At 37.4% G+C, this 21,891-nt stretch overlaps 1 long non-coding RNA gene across 2 annotated transcripts in view; it reads left to right on the top strand.

Moving 5' to 3' along the window:
* The window catches only part of LOC138160122 (uncharacterized), a 380,488-nt gene that overhangs the window by 233,623 nt on the left and 124,974 nt on the right, over positions 1–21,891 (top strand). For both annotated transcript variants that reach the window (XR_011168079.1, XR_011168078.1), the window contains one exon: positions 5,550–5,654. This is a non-coding gene — a long non-coding RNA (uncharacterized lncRNA). The remainder of the gene's footprint in view (positions 1–5,549; positions 5,655–21,891) is intronic.

A 21,891-nucleotide genomic window follows, 5' to 3' on the forward strand; every position in this document is an offset into this window, starting at 1 on the left:
ACACCTGCAGGAGCTTGTGAGGTACATCCTGAAGTCATCTCCAACCAGCTTGGGAAGAGTCAGTTGTTAAATTTCCAATGTGAGCATTTATAGCTCAGATATAGGCAATTGCTACAGATGAGGGCTTGATTTATTGTTTTGTTGATTGTCCAGACTCAAGAAAATTGTAGAGAAAATGCTAATAAATGCAGATTGAACTCGTGTCTCATATACATACATACATATACCCACGTGTGTATATATGTGTGTATGCACACACACATATATATACATGCATATGTATACATACATACATATAGATACAATTTCAGAGAGTCAGTTGTTAAACAGTTGCTAACATTCAGCTATGAAAAACAACTCCCTACACCCAGAAATAACTGGCCGTGTAACCTTGAGCAAGTTACTTAACCCCAATTGCTTAATTAAAAAAAAATAAAATTTAAAAGGAAACAAATTAATAAATTAAATAATTAATAAAAACTTAAAAAAAAAAAACTCCCTAACACTTCAGGATTATCCCTAGGGCCATACCTTCTTGCTCCCAACTTCCTCTACTTTATATTTCAGGAAGTTAAAATACTTCTCTCCTTACTTCCCTTTTAAAAATTTTACTTCTAACATATGGCAAGGCTCATGTCTGGACCTTTGTTAAATTGGAAAAAAATACCAAAATACTCAAATACACATTCTTGTTGTGGAAAGCTGACCTAAAACAATAATAAAAGAAACTCGATTTAGCAAGCTCAGAAGGAAGTTAAGTTATTTATGTGCTTTTCTAATAGTATATGCTTACAGTCTCTTCTTGTAAACAAAACCCCATAGACTTCATGAAGAGTAGGACAGGGCTGAACAACCACAGTCTCTTCTGAGGGCCCTTAATTGTGATAGTCAAATATTAAAGTAAGGGGATTAAAAGCAAGGTGTGCACATAAACACAACCATGATAACTATGTAAATATTAAACAGACTAGCTGTAGTTTTGAACATGATTCAGACATCTCTATAGCTGAGTTATTTTAAATTTATGATGCCATTTAAAATACTGGAAATAAAACTTTAACATCATTGGGGAAGGAAGTAAGATCCTTTGGTACTTACTTAGGTGTATAAAATAGACTAGGGAACTGTTGGCAAATATAAACATTACTGGTTATGGGGCTTGCATAGGGCATACAACTTAACTTCTTCATATATCACTTTCTTCAATTGTAGAATAGTGGAAAGAATAGTTGTCATGCAACATCTCAGGAATATTATGAGGCTTACTGAGGGAATTCTTGCAAAACTCTTTGAAAACTCATGTGAAAATATACACTTACTATATTGCCCTACAAAATAATGAATAGGATGAATGTAGAGGAACGTGGGAAGACCAGTATGAATTAATACAAAGAAATTAACAGAATGAGAGTATACACAATGATGACAAAAACTAAATGAGAATTGCAGTAAGGGGCTGCTAACTTAGATGAATTGGAATGACCAAAATTGGTCACTGAGAACAAATGTACTTCCCTCTCTTCCTAGGTAGAGGTCTATAGCAGTAAGATGTTACACATACTGTCAAATGTCAGTTGGTTTGGGGTTATTATAAGGGAGAATTCAATAGAATGACTTTGGTATGAAAAGAAGAGGCATCAATAAAATTTTGAAATATCCATGCAAGGCAATAAGCAAAATTGACTGATAAAATGATCACATATAAATGATACTACTCCTGTAGTTCCCAACTTTTTTTTAGCTAGTCAATGTTTCTTTAAAAAAAAATAGAATAAACACACACACACACACAGAAAACAATAACCATTATTAAACATTATTGAGAATCTGTTGTTCTTCACTAGTGTCTGACTCTTTGTGACCCTGTACACCATAGCATGCCAGCGCTGTCCATGGGTTTTTTTTTGGCAAAGATACTGGAGTGGTTTACCATTTCCTTTGTCAGTGGATTAAAGCAAATAGAAGTGACTTGTCTGGGGTCACTGGGTTAGTAAGTGTTTGGGGTCAGATTTGAACTCAGGTCTTCCTAACTCCAGGTCAAGGTCTCTATCCACTGAACCAACAGCTGCCTCCTGTTGCAAATCTAGAGATCCTTGAAAAGTAGACAACAAATCCACAATACATTCAACCAAAGATTTAAAGGGTAAAAAAAGGATTTTACATAAGGAGACCTGAATACCTAGCAGGAGATTAAAAAAAAATCAACAAAAGTTCTGGAGAAAAGAATTGGAAAGAGAATAAATAGCTTAGAAGAGAAAATATCTTACCCAAGAAACAGAATCTCTAAAAACTATAATAGACCAAACAGAAATCAATGACTCCATGAAACAATAAAAAAATAGAATAAAATAAAAAGATTGAAAACCTGGATAAAAATATATGACATAAAGAAAACAACTGACTTGTTTATAGGCTAGTGAGTAATAATTTAAGAATCACTAGATTCCCTGAAAACTGTGATAAAGAACAAAAGAAGCCTAGAACCTTTTTCAAGAAATCATGAATGAAAACAATGAAGATGTTTAAGAACTAGAGGGTAAAGTCAATAAGTCAAGAAGCATTATTGAGTTCCTATTATGTGCTGGTACTATGTTAAGATAGAAAGTAAAGATAGAAGACTCTAGAATCATACAAAGAAATATGTATAGAATGGTTTTACATATTATACACACATACATACACATGTATATGTGTGTGGGTATATACGCATTTATATATATGTGTATATATGCATTTATATATATGTGTATATATATACATATATATATATATATAAATAATTTGTGTCTAATGGTAGCCATCTTTAGGGCAATGGGGTAGGAGGGAAGAAAAAAAAGAAAATCACACAATAACTATTATATAAGAATAGTATATTATACATAATTTGCAGTTACATGTATGATATTTTTTTCTATTCTACTTACTATGTTACAGAAATGCTTGTTTTATTTCTCAAGTTCAGAATAAGATAAATGAAATTAATTTTAAAAAATCTATTACTTACTGAAAGGAACCCCAAAACAAAAGTCTGAGGAATGTCACAGTCAAAACCCAGAGCTTCCATGTGAAATAAAAATAATGCAAACATCCAGAAAAAAGCAGTTCAAGTATCAGGGAGCTATAGTCAAGATCTGGCAGATTTTACTGTTTGAGAAGAGATCTTAGAACATCATATCTCAAAAGATAAAAGTCTTTGGCTTACAAGTGGCAGACCACTCCAGTATCTTTGCCAAAAAAATCCCCACAGAAAGCATTAGTATGCTGTGTGTGGTTCATGGGATCATGAAGTGATCCCAACTGAACAACAATAGATTTGCAATAACATTTCGTACTGGTTATTGTTTTCTATAATTTATTCATCTTTCCAGCTTGAATATGGAAGAACTTACCCTCTGAAGTTGATTCGAAGTCTCTATAAGGAAAAGAATGGACCCTTAATGGAAAAGAAAGCTTTCCAGCTTTCCTGATGAAAAGAGTAGAAAGTATAAAATTCGAACATGAATCCAGATAAACCCAAGAAGATAAATTTGAGCAATTTTAAGGAGCTATATTATTTCTCATTATTGGGTGTATATGAGGAGATATAAGGTATCATGCCCAAAGGAATATAAATTTTGATTATAGAAACGTCTCAAGATATCTTGGGGGTATACAGGCTGAATTTCTTTCTTAAGAACCATGCCTTAAACCCAATTCACTCTGGCTCTTATTGATGGTCAACAGTAGGTCTCAGTCCAGTCCCCACTTAGTGGTCATTGTTTGAGCCCTGATTGGCTCAGAGTAAATGTAAATAGCAATTATTTCTGTTTTGGCCAGAAACTCTGAGGGTTTTCCTCTCTTAGATTGATTTTAATTTCTTTGACATTGGAGAAATAGCTGAAGTCATTGTGATACATAAATGTCATGGGATGTTATGATGCCATAAGAAATAACACGATATTATTTCAGGGAATCTTAGCAGTATGATGTGAATTGAGCAGAGTCAAGAGAATGTTTTATACAAGGACAGAAACATTGAAAAGCACAACTTTGAATGACCTAAGAATATCGATCATTTCATGACCAGCTATGTCTCCAGAATACTTGAGATGAAGCATTGTTATACACCTCCTGGCAGAGGTGATGGACAGGAGGTTCAGAGACATACATTTTTTGACATAGCCTGGTGTGGATATGTTTTGCCTGTCTTTGCTTGTTTGTTAGAAAGATGTTTTTCTTTTCTAAAAAAAAATCTTACAACATTACATTAAGAAGGACTTTTCAAAAGCTAAATGCTGAGATATTCACAAAAGTATAACTGCAGCTTTCCTTTCCATTGGGTTTAGCATTCGACCTTTGATGAGCCATATGCTTCTCTAGGTCATTTCACTGACCCTCCACATCCCTGTATTCTCCTTTTCTGTCACCCAGGCTTTCCAAAGAGTCAGTTTCAAAATGAATGCAGGCACTTAAGGGTGGTTAGGCCCTGTGTGCTTGAATGATCCTTAGTCCCATTAAAAGAAAGCTCCATGTTGGTAACTTGCAGGAACCAGAGTGAGTGAACCACTTTTCAGAACCTGCATGACAATTTTGAAAATTAAGCCCAGTTAATAGAAAAAAATGCTAAATCAATGGCCATAAAATTTAATGGGTTTATAGCAGCCTTAACACAGTAGGACTGAATTATCATGTTAATTTAATTTCCATTTCTAAATGAACCAGAAGGCACAATAAAGGTCAATTAACCAACTACCTTCCCTGTCTTCTTTTTCTTTTACTGCCGGGTTTAAATCACATTCAGCCCCAAAGCATTCAGACGACTTCTGGAAACTCATTAGTTTCTCTTAGAAATTCGAAAAAAAAGAGAGAGAGAGAACAAAAAACCAACAACAAAACATGTGCTGAGAACAACTACTGAGCCTGCCTCACAATTATGGGGATATATGTATTCAGGGCAAAAACCTTTCCTATTGCTGCATCTGAGGTTTCAAGACTATGAAATGCACAAGTTAAAGTTCTCATTATAATGTTTACCAGTGTTCATCTAGAGTGGGAAAGCTGTGTACATTACACAAAATTTATGAGGTGAACAAGGAAAGAAACTCCATCTGGGCAATATGGGTCAGTTGTTGTTACAAAGAAAAAAAACCCCAAGTTTTCCTTTTGCTGACTTTTTAAAGTGGAATTTTGTCATTTTGGTATCAATTTTTCTAAAAGTTATTAGATGTTTTGATGGATTAGTAAGAAAGAAAATGAGTTAAACACACACAAAAATCTCAGCTTTTGCATTCAGCATATGCATTGCTACAGAGAATTTGATGCCACACAAATTCACCCATCTGCTGTTTGTTCTTTACCTGACATAGGCAACACAAATTTCAGTCACAGAAATTGTTTCTTAACTGTCAGTCAAACTGTAAGCAGTGATTTAAGTATACGGTTTTAAAAATCAGTTCTTATTGATATTTTCATACCCCTCATATTTCTCATTGCATAGCAGTGACTGGTACATGGTATATTCTTAATACATCTTTTTAATCTCACTCTATTTTTCTCCTCTCCTCTCCCAGGGATCCAACCTTTATAACAAAGAGTCAAGAAGAGAGCAAAACTAAGCTACTGAAAAAGTTTGACAACATATTCAGTGCTCCTCTTCTAACCTGCAAAGAAATGGAGTAAGCCATCTTCTTTTAACTCTTCCCTTGGGCTCAGCTTGGTCATTACGATTTTACAGCAGTCAGTAATATTTTGTTGTTATTCTTCCCTTTTACATTACCATTGCTGTGTATAGTTCTCCTTGTTCTGCTTATTTCATTTGGTTGTTTTGTTGATTGGATTTAAGAAAGTCATGGAGAAAATGTTAATACTGTACCCTACTTACATTTTTCCCCTAGTGAGCTTGTTACATAGTTACCAGCCCACCCCTGCATAAGACACAATTCTGATGTTCCTAGGGGGAACCTATGGAGGAAAGAGCTAAAGCATTCTATCATTTTTTAAAAAAAACTTAAATACTTTATTTTTATTGATGTTCTTTGTGATTTAAGTTGGCTTAATTGATAATTTTTGGGGTTTTTTTGTATCACATTATATTCTGTTTACTTATATCATATTTACTCTGCCCAGTGAGTTATCCCTTGTAAAAAGATTTTTAAAAAAGAAAAAAAGTAATTTTTTTGCAAAAGTTATCATATCTACTGTGTCCAACATATATGACATTCCATATTCATAGTTCTCAATCATTGCAATTGAAGGTAGTGAGGTAAATTTCCTCATTTTTTCCTTGGGACCAAATTTGGTTATTTCATTACAATTGAATATTATTTAGTTTCAATTTTTCTTCCATTTATATTCTTATAACCACTGTGTACATTATCTTTTTGGTAAGCAACTTCACTTTGCATCCGTTTGTGAATATTTTCTTTTGCTTCTCTGAATTCATCAAAATAGCATGTTCCATTATAGTCATGTACCACAATTTCCTAAGCAGTTTACCAGTCAATGGTCATTTTTTTTATCTCTAGTTTTTTGATACCACAAAAAGTGTTATGAATAGTTTGATGTATAAGAGATCTTTCTTTTTGTCATTGGCTTCCTTGGGCTATATACCTAGCAGTGGAATCTCTGGTAAAAGGCTATGGATATTTTAGTTACTCTCTTTCCATAATTCCAAATTGTTCCCTGAATTGTTGGACAATTTCATGACTTCATCAACAGTGTATCTGTCTTCACATAGCCCTTCCTTGAAGTACTGTTATCATTTCTTATCATCTTTCCTAAATTTCTAAATGGAAGATAAAACCTGAGTTATTTTGATTTGCATTTCTTGATTTTGAACAATCTTTTTATATGGTTATTAATCATTCACAGTTCTTTTGAAAACTGTTTGATCATGCTCTTTGATCATGGAGAAATGGCTCTCGGTTTTATTTTGTTTTAATTTCCTATATATTTGGATATAAGACCCTTACCCTATATATGTTTGTATCAATGTGTTTCATACAGACACTTATTCAATATTTGTTGAACCTGAATAAGTGAAAAGCAATAGAGAAAAAGAAGTGAATAAGAAGAGAAAGAAATAAGAAGAGAAAAGAGTTATATGAGATCACTATTATCTCATGTTTTCAAACATAAGTATCTTCAGTAGCTAGGAGTTTATTGGTCAGAGTCTTCTGAGTTCAAAGGTTATATCTGACTTGTTGCCAAACTTCTGTTTCCTCTGATCCTAATAGTGGGACCAGGGACAAATTGCCCAGTGATTTAGGTTGGGTTCCCTCTTTGAGGTTCAGTGTTAGTGAGGGGTGGGGCATACAAAAAGGAGAAGGCTAAAGGTAGATTTTCACCATGTAGCACATTGGTGTCCAAGGTCAGGAGATATGGGTCACCAACATGAGGATACTAGGATCAGAGGTGGAGAGATTAAACAAGTGTATATGGGGATGTGTGTAAGAGTGTGCAAGGAATGAGTATTCTAAATGGATCTGAGCTTATCCCAAACATCCTCTTTTCCATTTGACTTGCTTAGTTAAAAGATCAGGCAGCTATTCTTTAAAGCCCTACTTCTGAGGTAATGAAATCTCACCTTGGTCTTCTGCCTGGGCTATGGCTGTTGACGTCTTCCTATAGCTTCTGGTGCTTCCTCTTTTAGAAACATCTGAGATCCTTTTACAACATCACAGCTCCATAGGTGTTAGGCAAAGGAAAGAGAGAGAAGAAAAGTTGATCCTCTAAGGAGCCTTATAAAAGATAAGCAAGTTTCAGAGGCTTATGAAGAAAGTTATCACTGTCCATTTATTCATTTAACAGATATTTATAGACACTAGGAGAAGCAGAGCAAATAGTTGTACAGTCGATAGGACACTGAATTTAAGAACCAGGAACATCTGGGTTCCAGTCTTTCTCCAGACACATTAGTCATGTGACTCTGGGAAGTCACTCTCAGTTTCCTCATTTATAAAATGTGAGGGGTGGGATTCAGCAGGCTTCTATGATCTGTAATAAGCTTACAGTCTAGGAGGGAAGATGAGATATATGTATAAGTAAATATAAAGTGGTAATTCAACTTAATTCAGCAAACATTTCTGAGTGCTATCATGGGCAAGGTCAGGTGAATAAGACATAATTCCTATCTTCAAAGAATTTGTAATCTAATAAAATAGGGGATGTAGGACATAAATTGTATACAAACAACCATGATACAAAGTCGCGTGCAAAAATATGAGTGGTATAGAGTGTTATGAGCATTCATAGGTGAGATCGATCACTTCCAGGTGGGAGGGAGGAGGGAAGATTTCTTGGAGTATGTGGATTTAGCTCACATATTGGGGGATAAGATAGAATTTAAAATAAAGGAGATTGGGAGGGCTAGAGTGAAGGGAAGCATTTAAATATTATTTGTGAACAATTCTGTCAAGTTTGAGAAAGTATATGAAATACAAAAAGCAAGCAGCAGAAAGTTCTTTGCAGGCAGGGATTAATTTGATTTTGTTTTGTATTCTGAGTACCCAGAATTCTGCTTGTTACTAGCTGGTGGAAGATAAAATTCTTATTCAATTGAATTGAATTATAAGTTCTTTTTATGTTGTGTTATTTGTAAAACCAAATTTTTTAGCTTTTATTCCAGATTAATATATGACTGGATAATTGTTTCCTTTTTCCTAAAATCCTAACTAAGTTCACTTTTTTTTTTTGGTTTTTTTTTTTTTGGAGGGGGGAAGGCAGGGCAATTGGGATTAAGCAACTTGCCCAAGGTCACACAGTTAGTAAGTGTTAAGTGTCTGAAGCCAAATTTGAACTCGGGTCCTCCTTACTCCAGGGCCAGTGCTCTATTCACTGCTCCACCTAACCACTCCTCACCGCTCCACCTAGCCACCCAGACTAAATCCACTCTTACAAATACCTCATTAATGTTCAAACGTAATCAAACACCCCAGAAACAGGAATAGTTACTCAGGCCATTGCTGACCTGGGATAGTAGAAATAGTATCAGTCTTTAAAAGGGGAATTTGGGTGCTGTTTGTAGCAAAGAGAGAAAATGTGTTTCCTGATCACCTCCAACCTTTTTCTTTCTTTTTTTGGAAGTGGCAAGTCATGTTACTTATTTGAAATGAGTATAATGTATGTATAGTTGTATGTTTGTTTTCAGTCTCATCTGTCAGGAAAGCTGGAGAAAGATGTTATTCATTACCCGCTCAAAAACATCTGTCCATTTTCAGAGTGCAGGTTTTTTTTTCCCTTTCTTAGAGACAATATTCAATATTACACTTACACATCATAAAGTCGTGTTATGAGAGCCCCAAATGCATCAAAGCGTGGAAGAAAGTCTGTCTAGATGCTTGTGTGTGAAAATGACTGAGTAACTGAAGCGGAAAGAAAACCACAAGCAGGGCATGTGGAAGGAGAAGCTTACATTAAAAAGAAAGAATAGCTTCAAATAGAGATTTGCCACGTTTTTTGGAGGGAGGAGATCAGAATTATTTAACTCTCTGACCTTGGGAACAAATACAAACTAACAAATACCACACTGCTCACCATAAGTGTTCTCCACTTATTCACAGCCAAACCAGCACTTGGAGACGGCTTTCCTGCCCCAAAATGTACAGTCTGGATCAAAAGGCAGTTGTGATGCCCTTTGGTGCTTGGAGGCGGGACCCATTCATTTTCTGTGCTTGTTCCCCATCCCCTGCTCAGGCATGCTGAAGAGGGCTACAGATGACAGCTCTGCGCCTAATGACCCTTTTTCTATTTTTATTTCACAGTTGGGGGTTGACTACTCTCATTTTATAGTCACTTGTCCTTTTCAACTCAAACACAGGAGATTTTTTCTCTTTCTCTCCTCCCTCCCCCACCTCTGTATCTTCTCTCTTCTTTGTCTGTCTTTCTCCTCTCGTCTCCTCTCGTCTCCTCTCCTCTCCTCTCCTTTCGTCTCCTCTCCTCTCCTCTCCTTTCGTCTCCTCTCCTCTCCTCTCTTCTCCCCCCCATTCCCCTCCAGTGCTCAGGCTACATTCAGTCATTATTGCATGGTCACAGCATTATGGCTATTTTGTTTAGCATTTTGTCATTATACTCAAATGTAAGTAAGAATTTTAATGTAGTGATTTATATTGATAATATTTATAATTCATACTTAAAATAATCTGTGGGTCTGATATCATTACATGTGATTAAAGTGATGCATAAGGAAAGCTACTTGAGGATCAATGAGAAAGAAGGATTGAAGGGACAGGAAGCAGGGTGTTTAGTAAGGAATCACAATAATAGGGTTAGAGTTGGAAGGGACCTTTGGGACCATCAAGTCCATACCCTTCATTTTACAGATGAAGAAGCTGAAACACAGACAGGTTAAGTTTTGCCTGGTATTTTACATATAATTTCTCATTGGGTCTTCATGACAACCCGATGAGGTAGATGTTGCAGGTACTAATGCCCCATTTTAGAGATAAGGAAACTGAGGCTTAAAGAGGCTAAAGGATTTGCTCAAAAACACACTACATTCATTGAACCACCTATCTGCACACACATACACACACACACACACACACTCACAGACTCCAGATTAAGAGACAGTGACAGAGGTGGAATTCAAATGAGGTCCCTGTGATGACCCAAACTAGGGAAGTCACTGTGAGAGTGAAGAAAAGGACAAATATTTGAGAGATATTGTAGAACAGACAGAATCTGGCAACTGATTGAATGGTGGGATGAGGACAGAGGAAGAGTGAAAGATGATTTGAGGTGACAAAGCTGAGTCGCTGGGAAGACAGTGTTATCATCAGAAGGAGAGAACTTGTGGGGGTAGCGATAGGGTTTATCATTTTGTGGAGGAGAGTTAATGAGTTTTATGTTGACCTTGTTGAGTTTAGGTGCAGGTGGGATATCTAGGTGAAGATGTCTCATAGGTCAAATATAGTACTGGAGCTCTAAGGAGAGGTTAAAATGCAAATATATATTGGAGAGCCAACAGCACAAAGATAAATATTGAAGTCATGGGCATAGATGAGATTAACAAGGGAAAGAGTTTAAGGAGAAGAGAAAGCCTGAGTACAGAACTTTGGAGAACTTTCTAAAAGACAGGAAGAAGATGAAAAGAAGCACAAAAGAAGGAACAGTTAGAAACATCGGAGGAAAATAATCACTATTCATGTCACAGTCCCTTATTGTGGGTGTTCAAGATTGAGTACTGGGACTTCTCTCATCTCTCCTCTCTCTCTCCTCATCAGTACCTATGGGTTTAACATTTCTATGCAAACAACCCTCAGATCTATATTTTGAACCCCGGTCTGTACCTTGAATTTCATTCCTGGATGACCAATTTCTCTTTAGACTTTTTCAAACTAGATGTCCTAGAGACATCTTAAATTCATTATTTTTCCTTTTCCAAATTTCTGTAAACATAGATGTGACTTTGTGAATCTATTAATCATCTCCAGTGACTTCCTATTGACTCTAGGAGAAAATATAAACTCCTTGAATTAGCTTTTAAAACTCTACACAACCTGGCTCCAACTAATCTTTTCAGTCTCTCTAGATATGATAGCCAAACTGGCCTCTCTGTTCTTCACACATGACATCCCACTTCTGGTCTTCTTGCCTTTGTACTGGCCATCTCTCATGCCTGGAATGCATTCCCTCCTTACCTTTCCCTCATAAAGTTCTTCTAGGTCAGGACTTTTTAGTGTGTGTGTGTGTGTGTGTGTGTGTGTGTGTGTGTGTGTGTGTGTAATGGATCCCTTTTGTCAGTATGATGAAGTCTTTGAACCCCTTCTCAAAATAAGAAACTTAAATGCATAAATTAAGTGGAATAACAAAGGAAACAAATTATATATCTATATATATATACCATATATATGCATGTATGTATGTATGTGTTGTTGTGTCTGATTCTTTGTGACCCCATTTGGGGTTTTCTTGGGAAAGATACTAGAGTGATTTGCTATTTCCTTCTCTGGTTCATTTTATCAGTGCAGAAACTGAGGCAAACAGGGTTAAATGACCTACCCCGGGTCACATAGCTAGTAATTGTCTGAAGACAGATTTGAACTCAGGAAGATAAGTCTTCCTGACTCTAGACCCACGCTCCATTCACTGAGTCACCTAACTATGCATACACACACACACACACACACTCATAGACTCCAGATTAAGAACCTCTGTTCTACATATAGCTCAGCTATCATCTTCAGAATTAAGACTTTCCTGAACGTTCCAGCTGCTAGTATCTTCCCTCCCAAACAACTTTGTATTTAACACACGCACACACACACACACACACACGGGTATTTATGTGTGTGTGTGTATATGTACATCTATTTTCACATGCATGTAATCATTAACTTTATATTTGTTATACATATATATGTATGTGATGTAGAGTTAAGAGGAGAAAAGAGTTTAATTTTATTTTACACAGGTACAAAGAATGAAATAACAATGAAAAGTGAAGCATACACATACTATTCTGAGCATCTGTATATTCTATTCTGTATATTCTATGTGTCTATCTATCTATCTATCCACACATATATGTGTGCGTGTGTGTGTGTGTATTTCTCCTTGTGAGGAGGAGTTGTTTCATTCTTTGTACTGTTGTGCAGAGAATAAGAGAAAGCCGAGACCTGGGTTCAAGGTAAATTTAGGTGTGGATTTATTGATTAAGTGTGCAACTGCCTGGAGTATACACTCAAATCAGGCAGCCCCGAATTGGGGTACATATAGTGCTTATAAAGGCAAAAACCACAGTTGGGGAGGGGAACTAGCATAAGCAATGATGCACAGAAGCCACAAATTACCATTAGTTAGATCTATAGCTCAGGGCTAAGTCAATATGGCACAAAGGTGCAACTTTTTCTGGAAAGGAGTCCCTCCCAGAACAGGGTGGAGGATACAGGGTTTGAAGGGTTGTTGTAATGGGGACAAGCTAGGGGTCATGTTCTGGGTAAAGGATAGAGGGTGTTAGGTGATGGGGACAGGCTAGGGTCATTTTCTGGGTACAGGTTGTGGGGACCCTGCTTGGTCAGCAGTAACAGAACAAGGTGGTCTCTTCTTAAGATAAACTTGTACTATAACCCTGGGCTATGCCTTGGGCAATACCCAAGACTATGCCTTAAGCTGTTTCAAGCTATTACAGGGTATAGGATAGAGACAAAGACAAATATATAAAGGGGCTTAATGGTGGACTTCAAATCAGGAGATGGGTGATTTGGGTTTGAGCACAACAGTACCTGTATACACAGAACTAAGCACAGTGCTTGGCACATAGAAAGTGCATAGATAAATACTTATTGATTGATTAATTGCTATAGACCCAAGTTAGGGCAGAGAGTAGCAGAAAAAAAGCTACCTCTCTTAGTACTTGACACAGTGGTCAGTGTACCACAGGTACCTAAAAAATATCTGTTGTCTTATGAACCAGAATGTACAAACTTTCCAGTTTCCTTGTGGCTAACTTTTCTATATCACCTATTTCCATGTTTCCATATTTCATCCTGTATCTGCTATTAGATGAAACACATTTTTATATAAGTAAACAAGCATTTATTAAACATTTACTATGTATCAGATCCTGGCTTGTGCTAAGCACTGGGAATATAGTTATATTTTCTGCATCACAACTTTCCCCATTGCAGTTTTGATATATCGTGGGTTGGCATAAGGAATCATAGGGGAATTCTTTGGGAGTTTTGTGGAAGCTGTAGATGATATGCAAAGGCCAGCAGATGATATGGAAAAAATTTAGAAACTCAGAAATTCATTACATATATAATATTAACATATTTTATCTTTTACCACTGTGATAATTCAGACTTCTTTGGTAGGAAGGTAGGGCCAAAAATTACATAGATTTTCTAGATTTTAGGAGCTCTGTGCCCCTGACCCCCATGATGTATTAAGGGATAACTGAATAAATATCATCAGCAAGAAAGACAGCTCCTGCCCTTAAGGAGCCTCTCTCCAAATGGAAAGACAAACATAAAAGGGAGTTGTAAAGAGTGGGAAGAGAGCATATATTTTCAGTGGTATTGTGGAGCAGAGTGGGCAGAGGAGAGAAGGAATGAATATGACTGACCTGGGTATTTCCCCAAAATGGAGGTTCTAGTTGGAATTCATGAGTTAGAGGAAGAGGGCATAGGGCATAGGAATCTTCCAAGGTGAGAAGGCCATAGGACAGATACCAAAGGGCTCAAACCCAACCATAATATCACATATTTTATGTTCACAACATTGCTTCAAACTAGTGCAGATCACTCTTGAAGTCCAATGGAGCAACTGAGGGTTGAGAATGCTATGATCATTTATCTGAGGTTATAAAACAGTCCAGTAGTTGGTGTTGGGAATGGAGTGTGTGAATTCTGACTCTTAGTTTACTAAATTACTTTACACCCTTCTAATCTTGGATCAGTCCTTTAAGATCCTTAAAAATACATAACTCTAAAAATGTTTGTTTTGTTTTGTGCTCAGCTATGGAAATTTTTATTAGAACAAAATTCAAAAGAAACTGTTTCTACTTTACAAACCTGGCTATTTGATTTGGGATAGATAGAATCAGTATTGGATTGCTTCTTCAAAAGAATGATTATGGTCCTAACACAGTCTGGAAGGTGTGATAATGCAAAAAGATATCCACTTAAAACTAAAACAAAGACGTGTTAAGTGACTGAATTAAGGCAAAGAATCCAATTAGCCAAAATGGATCTAGATGAAAGCAGTTATGATTGGAATAATAACAAATATATTATTGTATGGATGCTTTTGGAAATTGAACTCAAGAGGTTCAAATACTTTAGTACTTTGGTGACATCATGGTTTTATTGAAGTATTTTGATGTGTTATTTTTTTGTGCATTTCCATTTTTGCACCCGTCAAATGACTATATAGTATTCCTGTTGGTTTTTATTTTAATCATTGCAGCTTTTCGTCTAAGTATCATGGAAAGTTTAAAAGTTTCAGTTAAAAAAAAAACCTGTAAAAAATGAAGTAACAGCTACTTTTACAGGGGTGGCCAGGTGGTGCAGTGAGTAAGAGCGCCGGCCCCAGAGTCAGGAGAACTGGGTTCGTTTCCAGCCTCTGATATTTAACACCCACACAAAATAACTGGCTGTGTAACCTTGAGCAAGTTACTTAATCCCAATTGCTTAGGGGCGGCCAGGTGGTGCAGTGAGTAAGAGTGCCAGCCCCAGCGTTGGGAGACCTGGGATCAGTTCTGGCCTCAGATACTCAGCACCCACACAAAAATAACTGGCTGTGTAACTTTGAGCAAGTTATTTAACCCTGATTGCTTTAAAAAAAAGTTTCAGTTAACTGACATGTTTAGAAAAGATGACATTCACTGACTCAAATGATTCTCACAAACATTTCCATAGAGACCAGTGAAGGAAGCAAATTTGTTGAAATAGGGCCTCTATTTGTGCTTATTGTGATATTCCATAATATTGTAATTCTAGCCCTTCCAAGACCAAAACAACAACCCCTGGAACAGGGAAAGTGATCAAGTTTGGAATCCAAAGGTAAATTTGACATATATTTCAACAAACATTAATTATTGACTACCTATGATTAATGTGCAAGACCACAATAAGTAATCTGAAGGAGTCCAGAAATGTCCTTAACCAACATTTGATTTCCATGTTAAGTGGAGAAATCTGGAAGCCAATGTCAACACCACTTTAGAACATAAGCTCATTTATACAATACTAAGGAGGATGGTAGAGATGTGTTACCTCAAAAAATAGACAAAATTTCTTTGTACTCCCAACCTTTAACAAAGTTTACTGCTTAATAACAGTCAGGACATTGAGTAAACACTTGTTACATGCTTATTGATTGATTAATTAACTCCAAGCTCTGCCACTTCATCTATGTGACTTTGATCACTGAACTTATCAGGTCCTCAGTTTCTTCATTTGTAAAACGAAGGGATTGGACTAGATGACCTCCAGGGTCTTACAGCCCTACATTTCTGGTGGTCTCATTTAATAAGGAGGATGAAAGGTAAATAACAAGTACTTTAATCAAGCAGCGAACATTCTCACCACCTCTTTTCCAAGGCTATTATCACCTCCTCAGATGGGTATCCCAAGGAGTGCTACTAGTCTCTATTCTTGATTAATTACTCTGTTTTTTGCTCCCAGCAGATTAGCAACAGTAGCAGGTGTGCTGAGCTTCTTGGCACAGCACTCCAGGGTAGGAAACTTCATGTCAACCCTGGTCTATGATTTTCATCATTTTTACTGAGGTGTGGAAAGAAAATCCTTTTGGTTGCACTGAATTTGGAGAACCTGCCTTTAAATCCTGCTTCTGTGATTTACTACCTGTGTGAATTTGGGTCTCCTCTGAGCCTTAGTTTTCTCATTTATAAAATGAAGGGTCCAGATGAGATAATCCCCAATCTCCTGTCTCTAATATACTATAATTCTAGGGAATGAAAGTTGATTAGCAAGTGATTCAGTGTTATAAGGCCTTTCTTGACACTCCTATCCAAGTTTATACGAGTGACTAGAATGAAGATATAGAACTGAAGCCACTGCACCGCCTAGCTACCCCCTGAGCTGCTCCATGTTTGACCTAACTGGTTGGCCTCTCCTTCGGCAACCTAGTACCGAACCTAGTTTTCACCCACCACCTTTCTATTTCTCCTGGGAGTTCATCCTATCGGTGCTGGACATAATTGAATCACTTGCCTAGCTCAGCACACTGTAACTCAGAAATCCTGAGCTACATCCTCTCCTGGTAGCAAGTATTTCAAGTATGTACCATCCTTGTCAGCCTAAGTAACTTTTAGAAAGGAATGTTTAATAATGAGGTACAATAACAGTTGGTACAAAACAACTCCTCCAACATCTTTGACATACTGTCCCTTAAATACATGCAGAGTCTGGGGGAAAGTGGGCTTGAGGTTAGAGAGAACATATGGTAAATTTTAGGTGGAACTAATTCATAGCTCTTAGTTGTTTGAAGTCCTTTTTTCTCATTCATGGAGTGTTTAAAAAGTTCCCTTTAGAGTTCTTTTTCCATTTATTTACAATCTTACTGCCGAGTCACCTGTATTTAGGTGGCTTCTAGTTTTTTTTTTCAAGTAACATGCTAGGTATTTTGTGTGTGTATGTGTTTGTTATTGGTCATTTGTAAGCTTTTTTATCCTGTATTTCCTTAGTATTCATGGGAAAACTCTCGAAAGGAGAAAAGATATCACTGTTGGAAACTTGGAATGGAAAGCAATGAGGTTTGTTAATCTCCAAATGTAAATATTCTAATCATCAAGACTATGTTTATGGCCTATTTGGGAAATTTTATTTCAAAACCAGACAGAAGTTTTGGAAGGAACCCAAGATCCTGGGTAGTTGCATTCATTTGAGGTAATTCCTCTTCTCCAAGTTTTCCCCAAATCCCAAAACAAATCAAAACAAAACCAGATAGCATAAGATCAACTTCTTTGAATCTTCACTATTAGGATTTGGGGTCTAAGAGAGAAGACATGACTTAAAATATCTTCTTAAATGTAGCCTCATTGTTTCTAGTTTTAAACTGGAAAGCCAATGACTTACTTCACTATGTCACAGATATAATTTATCAATATTAGAAAGTTTCTGTAAACCTCAATTTAAAATGAACAGATTATATGTACAAGATACTGTGGTAGGAGTCATTGAGTATAAAAAAAGACAAAATATGATGCTGTTTCCTGAGGTAGTTAGTGCATAGGTGCAGTGCATAGAGGGCTGGGTCTGGGCTCAGCAGGACCTGAGTTCAAAGCTGGCCTCAGACACTTACTAGTTTTATGACTCTGGGCAAGTCACTTAACTTCTGTTTGTCTCAATTTCCTCAATTATAAAATGGGGCATAATAATAGCACTTCTCTTTCAAGGTGGTTGTGAGCATCAAACAAGGTAATACTTGCAGAGTACTTAACACAATTCCTGGCACAGAGTATATGCTACAAATATATACTTTCCTTTCCCCTTCTACCCCTACACCTTTTCCTTACCCTTACGGGGCCTATGATCATAGGGAGCATGGCAAGTATACAAATGATTATGATGCAAAGGAGAATGTAATGAATTCAAAGGAAGCCCAGACAAAGTGCTTTGAGAAATTTGAAGAGAGATCAGGGAAATCTTTATTTGTGGAGGAGCACTGGAACTGAACTTTGTGATATTCTAAAAGGTGGAGATTGAAGGGTGGAATGAAAGTCCTTTCCAGGAATGAGGCTGGTATGAGTAAAGGCAGAGAAACAAGAAAGGAGGAGAGAGAGTTGCTTATTGTGGTTGGAACAGAGTAGTTTAAGAGGAGTAGTGTGAGATCAAGGTAGGTTGGATTCAGGCCTTGACTGCCACAATAACAAGTTTTATTTTTCAAGCAATGGGAAGTGAATTAAGGTTTTCAGGAGGAGTAACAAGAAAGGAATGATGTATTAGGAAATTTACTTGGGTAGCATCTTGAAGAATGGTTTAGAAGGGAGAAGACAGATGTGAGGGACAGAAGGTGCCTGTTACAGTAGTTCAGGTGAAAGGTCATGATCACTTGAACTAAGGTGGCTATAATAATATGGATAGAAAGTGTTGGCAGGGTATAAGCACAGGTAACAGGTCCTGAGCATCAAGCAAGGGATGCTGAGACCCAGGCACCATGACTTCATCTTGCCAGGAATCAGGTGGCACCATCTCTCCCTGCTCCCCATCAGGTCTTGCCACAAAGAGTGAATATTTGCTCACCACCAATATCCTGTGGAGATTCTGAGCTTTATTTTTCATCTACTATTCACTAGTGCCCATACGGCTTGTTTCTCTTCCTATGTCTGTTCTAATCAACCAATGGCCTCATAAGAGAGAGAAAATTCCCAAACCTTATTTCCTATTCTCTCATTCTCATCTTCATCCACCTATCCAAAATCCACTCTAAACCTTGGCTACACTTTCCACTGTGTTATCTGCAATTCCTGTTCTACAGAGAACAAATTGGCTTCCTTTTAGACTTTTGTTTTCTCACAGTGGTTCCCGAGACCTGACTCTCCCTGACAAAACTGCATCTCTGGTTCATCTCCCCATCATTGCCTGTTCTTTCCCCATTCCTCCTGCCATGTTGTTTCCTGGAAGGGGAGTCAGAATATTCTGCTTCCCACTGCCACTTCTGAATACTCTCTTTACCACTATAGCCCAGCAACTTCTCCTCCTTTGACATTCACAGTTTCAATATTTTCTACACGATCCAGAAATTGAAACTCAGAACTTGTATATGGTCATATAGCTATTGAGTATCAGAGCTTTGTAGCACAATATGAAAAAAGCATTGGGATCAAGTGCCTGATCTACTAATCATTAGCTGTATATTTTTGTATCTCTCAATATGTAGCACAGAACCTTGCACATAGTGGGTGATGAGCAAATGTCTGCTAAGCTGAATTCTGTTCATTTTAATTGAATCTGGTCTGAAATTCTAGACTTCTTGTGGAAGTAGAGATGAATAAATGCATGAGTGAATAAGCATTTATTAAGTGCTTGCTATATGCCAGACACTATGCTATAGCTGAGGATAAAAACACAAAAATAAGACAGCCCTCTTGGCACTTATATGCTGATAGGAAGAAACACCATATATAAGGGAATGGTGATTAGAGAATTAGGGGTTTGGTCTGGAGGGCCACAGGGATTATAAAGGAAGTCATAGAGCAGTCCATTGTCATATCCTTTCCAGAAGCAGTGGTAGCATTTTATTGATTATTGTTTTGAGAGTTAAAGTTGGAAATCAAAGTGGTGGTGGAACTAATTCTAATATTTAAAAGAGTATCTTTATATTTAAGGATTTAGAGATGGCTGGGACCTTAACCATTCTAGCCCTACCTTCTCATTTTATAGATGAAGAAAGTAAAGTCCAGAGAAACAAGACTTGTACAAAATCGCACACGGAATATAATGGAAAAGCTTTAAGTTAGGGCTCAGTATGTGTCAAGCACCATGTTAAATACTGAGGTTACAAAGAGCAAAACAAGACAGTCCCTGCTTTTGAGGAATGCATTTTCTGGGTAGGAGAGACAGCACTATAGGAAGTGCTTCAGCCTCAGGGCAGATGGGAAAGGCAATGAGTCTGGAGGGTAGTAGATGATAAGACCTAGTGAATTTTGGGTGGGGATGATGGCAGGGGAGATGATGTCTGCCACTGATTGCTGGGAAATGGATAGTGGGTCCGAGGGTTGAAGGCGCATAGATCTCTGGGTGACTTCAGATAGATGTAGGATGGAGGTGGGGGAAATCAGCATAGAGCTTTGAATGGGATTCTTGGTTGAAACTGCAGAATGGGGGCTGGGTTAGGGAAGGAGGTGGAATCCCTGGGTCCTCTTCCTGCTGGGTCCCTTAAAGCCCATTGGCATCTGGACATTCAGCAGGCTGGGGTTGGGGGAAGGAAAGGTCATAGTTCTACGTGCTAGGTCTTTTTTACATATCTAATAAGTTGCAGAATTAGGATTCGAACTAATGCCCTCCAACTTTAGACCCAAGCCTTTTTCCAATACTTTTTTATTGCCCAGTTCCTCTCTTACTACACCATCTGGAGATCACAGGAAGCTAAGGATTGATGAGAGTGTCCTTTGTCTTTTAGATGGTCTTTGAGGTCCCTTCCAACCCTGGAATCCTGTGATTAGGTGGCCATCTCCCTTGCAAAATATTCTTCAGGATATTGTTTTCTGTTGGTCTTTTAGGGTTTATTGATGAACATCAGGTTCTTTGAAGAAAGAGGCACCTATTTTCACTGATGTATAAATAATCATTACCTCTAACAATTGTTTCTGGGAAGAGAAGCTCAAAGCAGATTGAAATTTTCTTTTGTTCCAACAGCTCACGCTTCCTGCACAGGTGTTAGGGTGATGGTGTTGGGGGTCAAGTTGATGATAGCTTTGTAACTATATAACATGTCTGTCTCAGGACTCCCTTCTCCATTCTGTTTACTTTGCATTGAGGTATACTTTCTTACTAATATTCAAACACACTGAATGGAAGTGATTCTGGAATGGGTGTAGGAGCAATTCTGAGTGTTTTTTAAAAATAGATTTTATGTATTTCATTCTTACATCACCTACATTTGCCACTGCGTCTTTCTCTCTGAAAGCCATCTCACAATAAAGAAAAAGAAAAAAATCAGCAAAACTAACAAACATCCAAAATCTGATAATACATGCAGTATTCTGCAGCTGTGAACCTTTCCCATCCCTCCTTCCCCCACAAAGAGACTATGTCTTAAACAAAGGTTGGGAAGAGAGAGTTGGGTGCAGCTATCAAGTAAAAGCATCACCAGTAATAATCCTCAGGAGAATTTCTTAAGGAAGGAAAAAGACCTCTATTCACCTCAATAGCAACTCCTTAGGAGAATGACCATTTTAGTAAGGGTATCAGAAAATACCCAAGACATCATGTAATGTTCATCCCAGGGCTGGTGTGGATGGAGAGTAGAAGGGTGGTGTGCAATCCTTTCTTCTTCTTTTTTAATACTTTCTGACACATGTTGTCTCTTGTACCTTATTTAGGTCATCTGTTTTGCTTTATGGCAGCTAGGTGGCACAGTGAATGACATAGTGCTAATCCTAGAGTCTGGAGGACTTGAGTTCAAATATGACCTCAGACACTTACCAGCTATGTGACCTTGGGCGAGTCACTTAACCCTATTTGCCTTAGTTTCCTCATCTGTAAAATGAGTTGGAGAAGGAAATGGGAAATCATTCCAATATCTTTGCCAAGAAAACCCTGAATGGGGTCAATAAGAGATGGACATGACTGATAAAACAATAACAAGAAGTTTTGCCTTACCTACAAAAGGCTAAGGGTTCCACTTTTTCTTGGATGATGGCTGCATCTGGAACCCCTGGAGAGAAGTAAGATATAATTAATAATGTTTTTCCCCCACATTAGTTAATGACCCCACCTTTAC

This window comes from Petaurus breviceps, unplaced genomic scaffold (genome assembly GCF_028583685.1).
Source record: "Petaurus breviceps papuanus isolate PSGF00001 unplaced genomic scaffold, PetGlider_PUasm1.0 179, whole genome shotgun sequence".
Taxonomy (NCBI): Eukaryota; Metazoa; Chordata; class Mammalia; order Diprotodontia; family Petauridae; genus Petaurus; species Petaurus breviceps.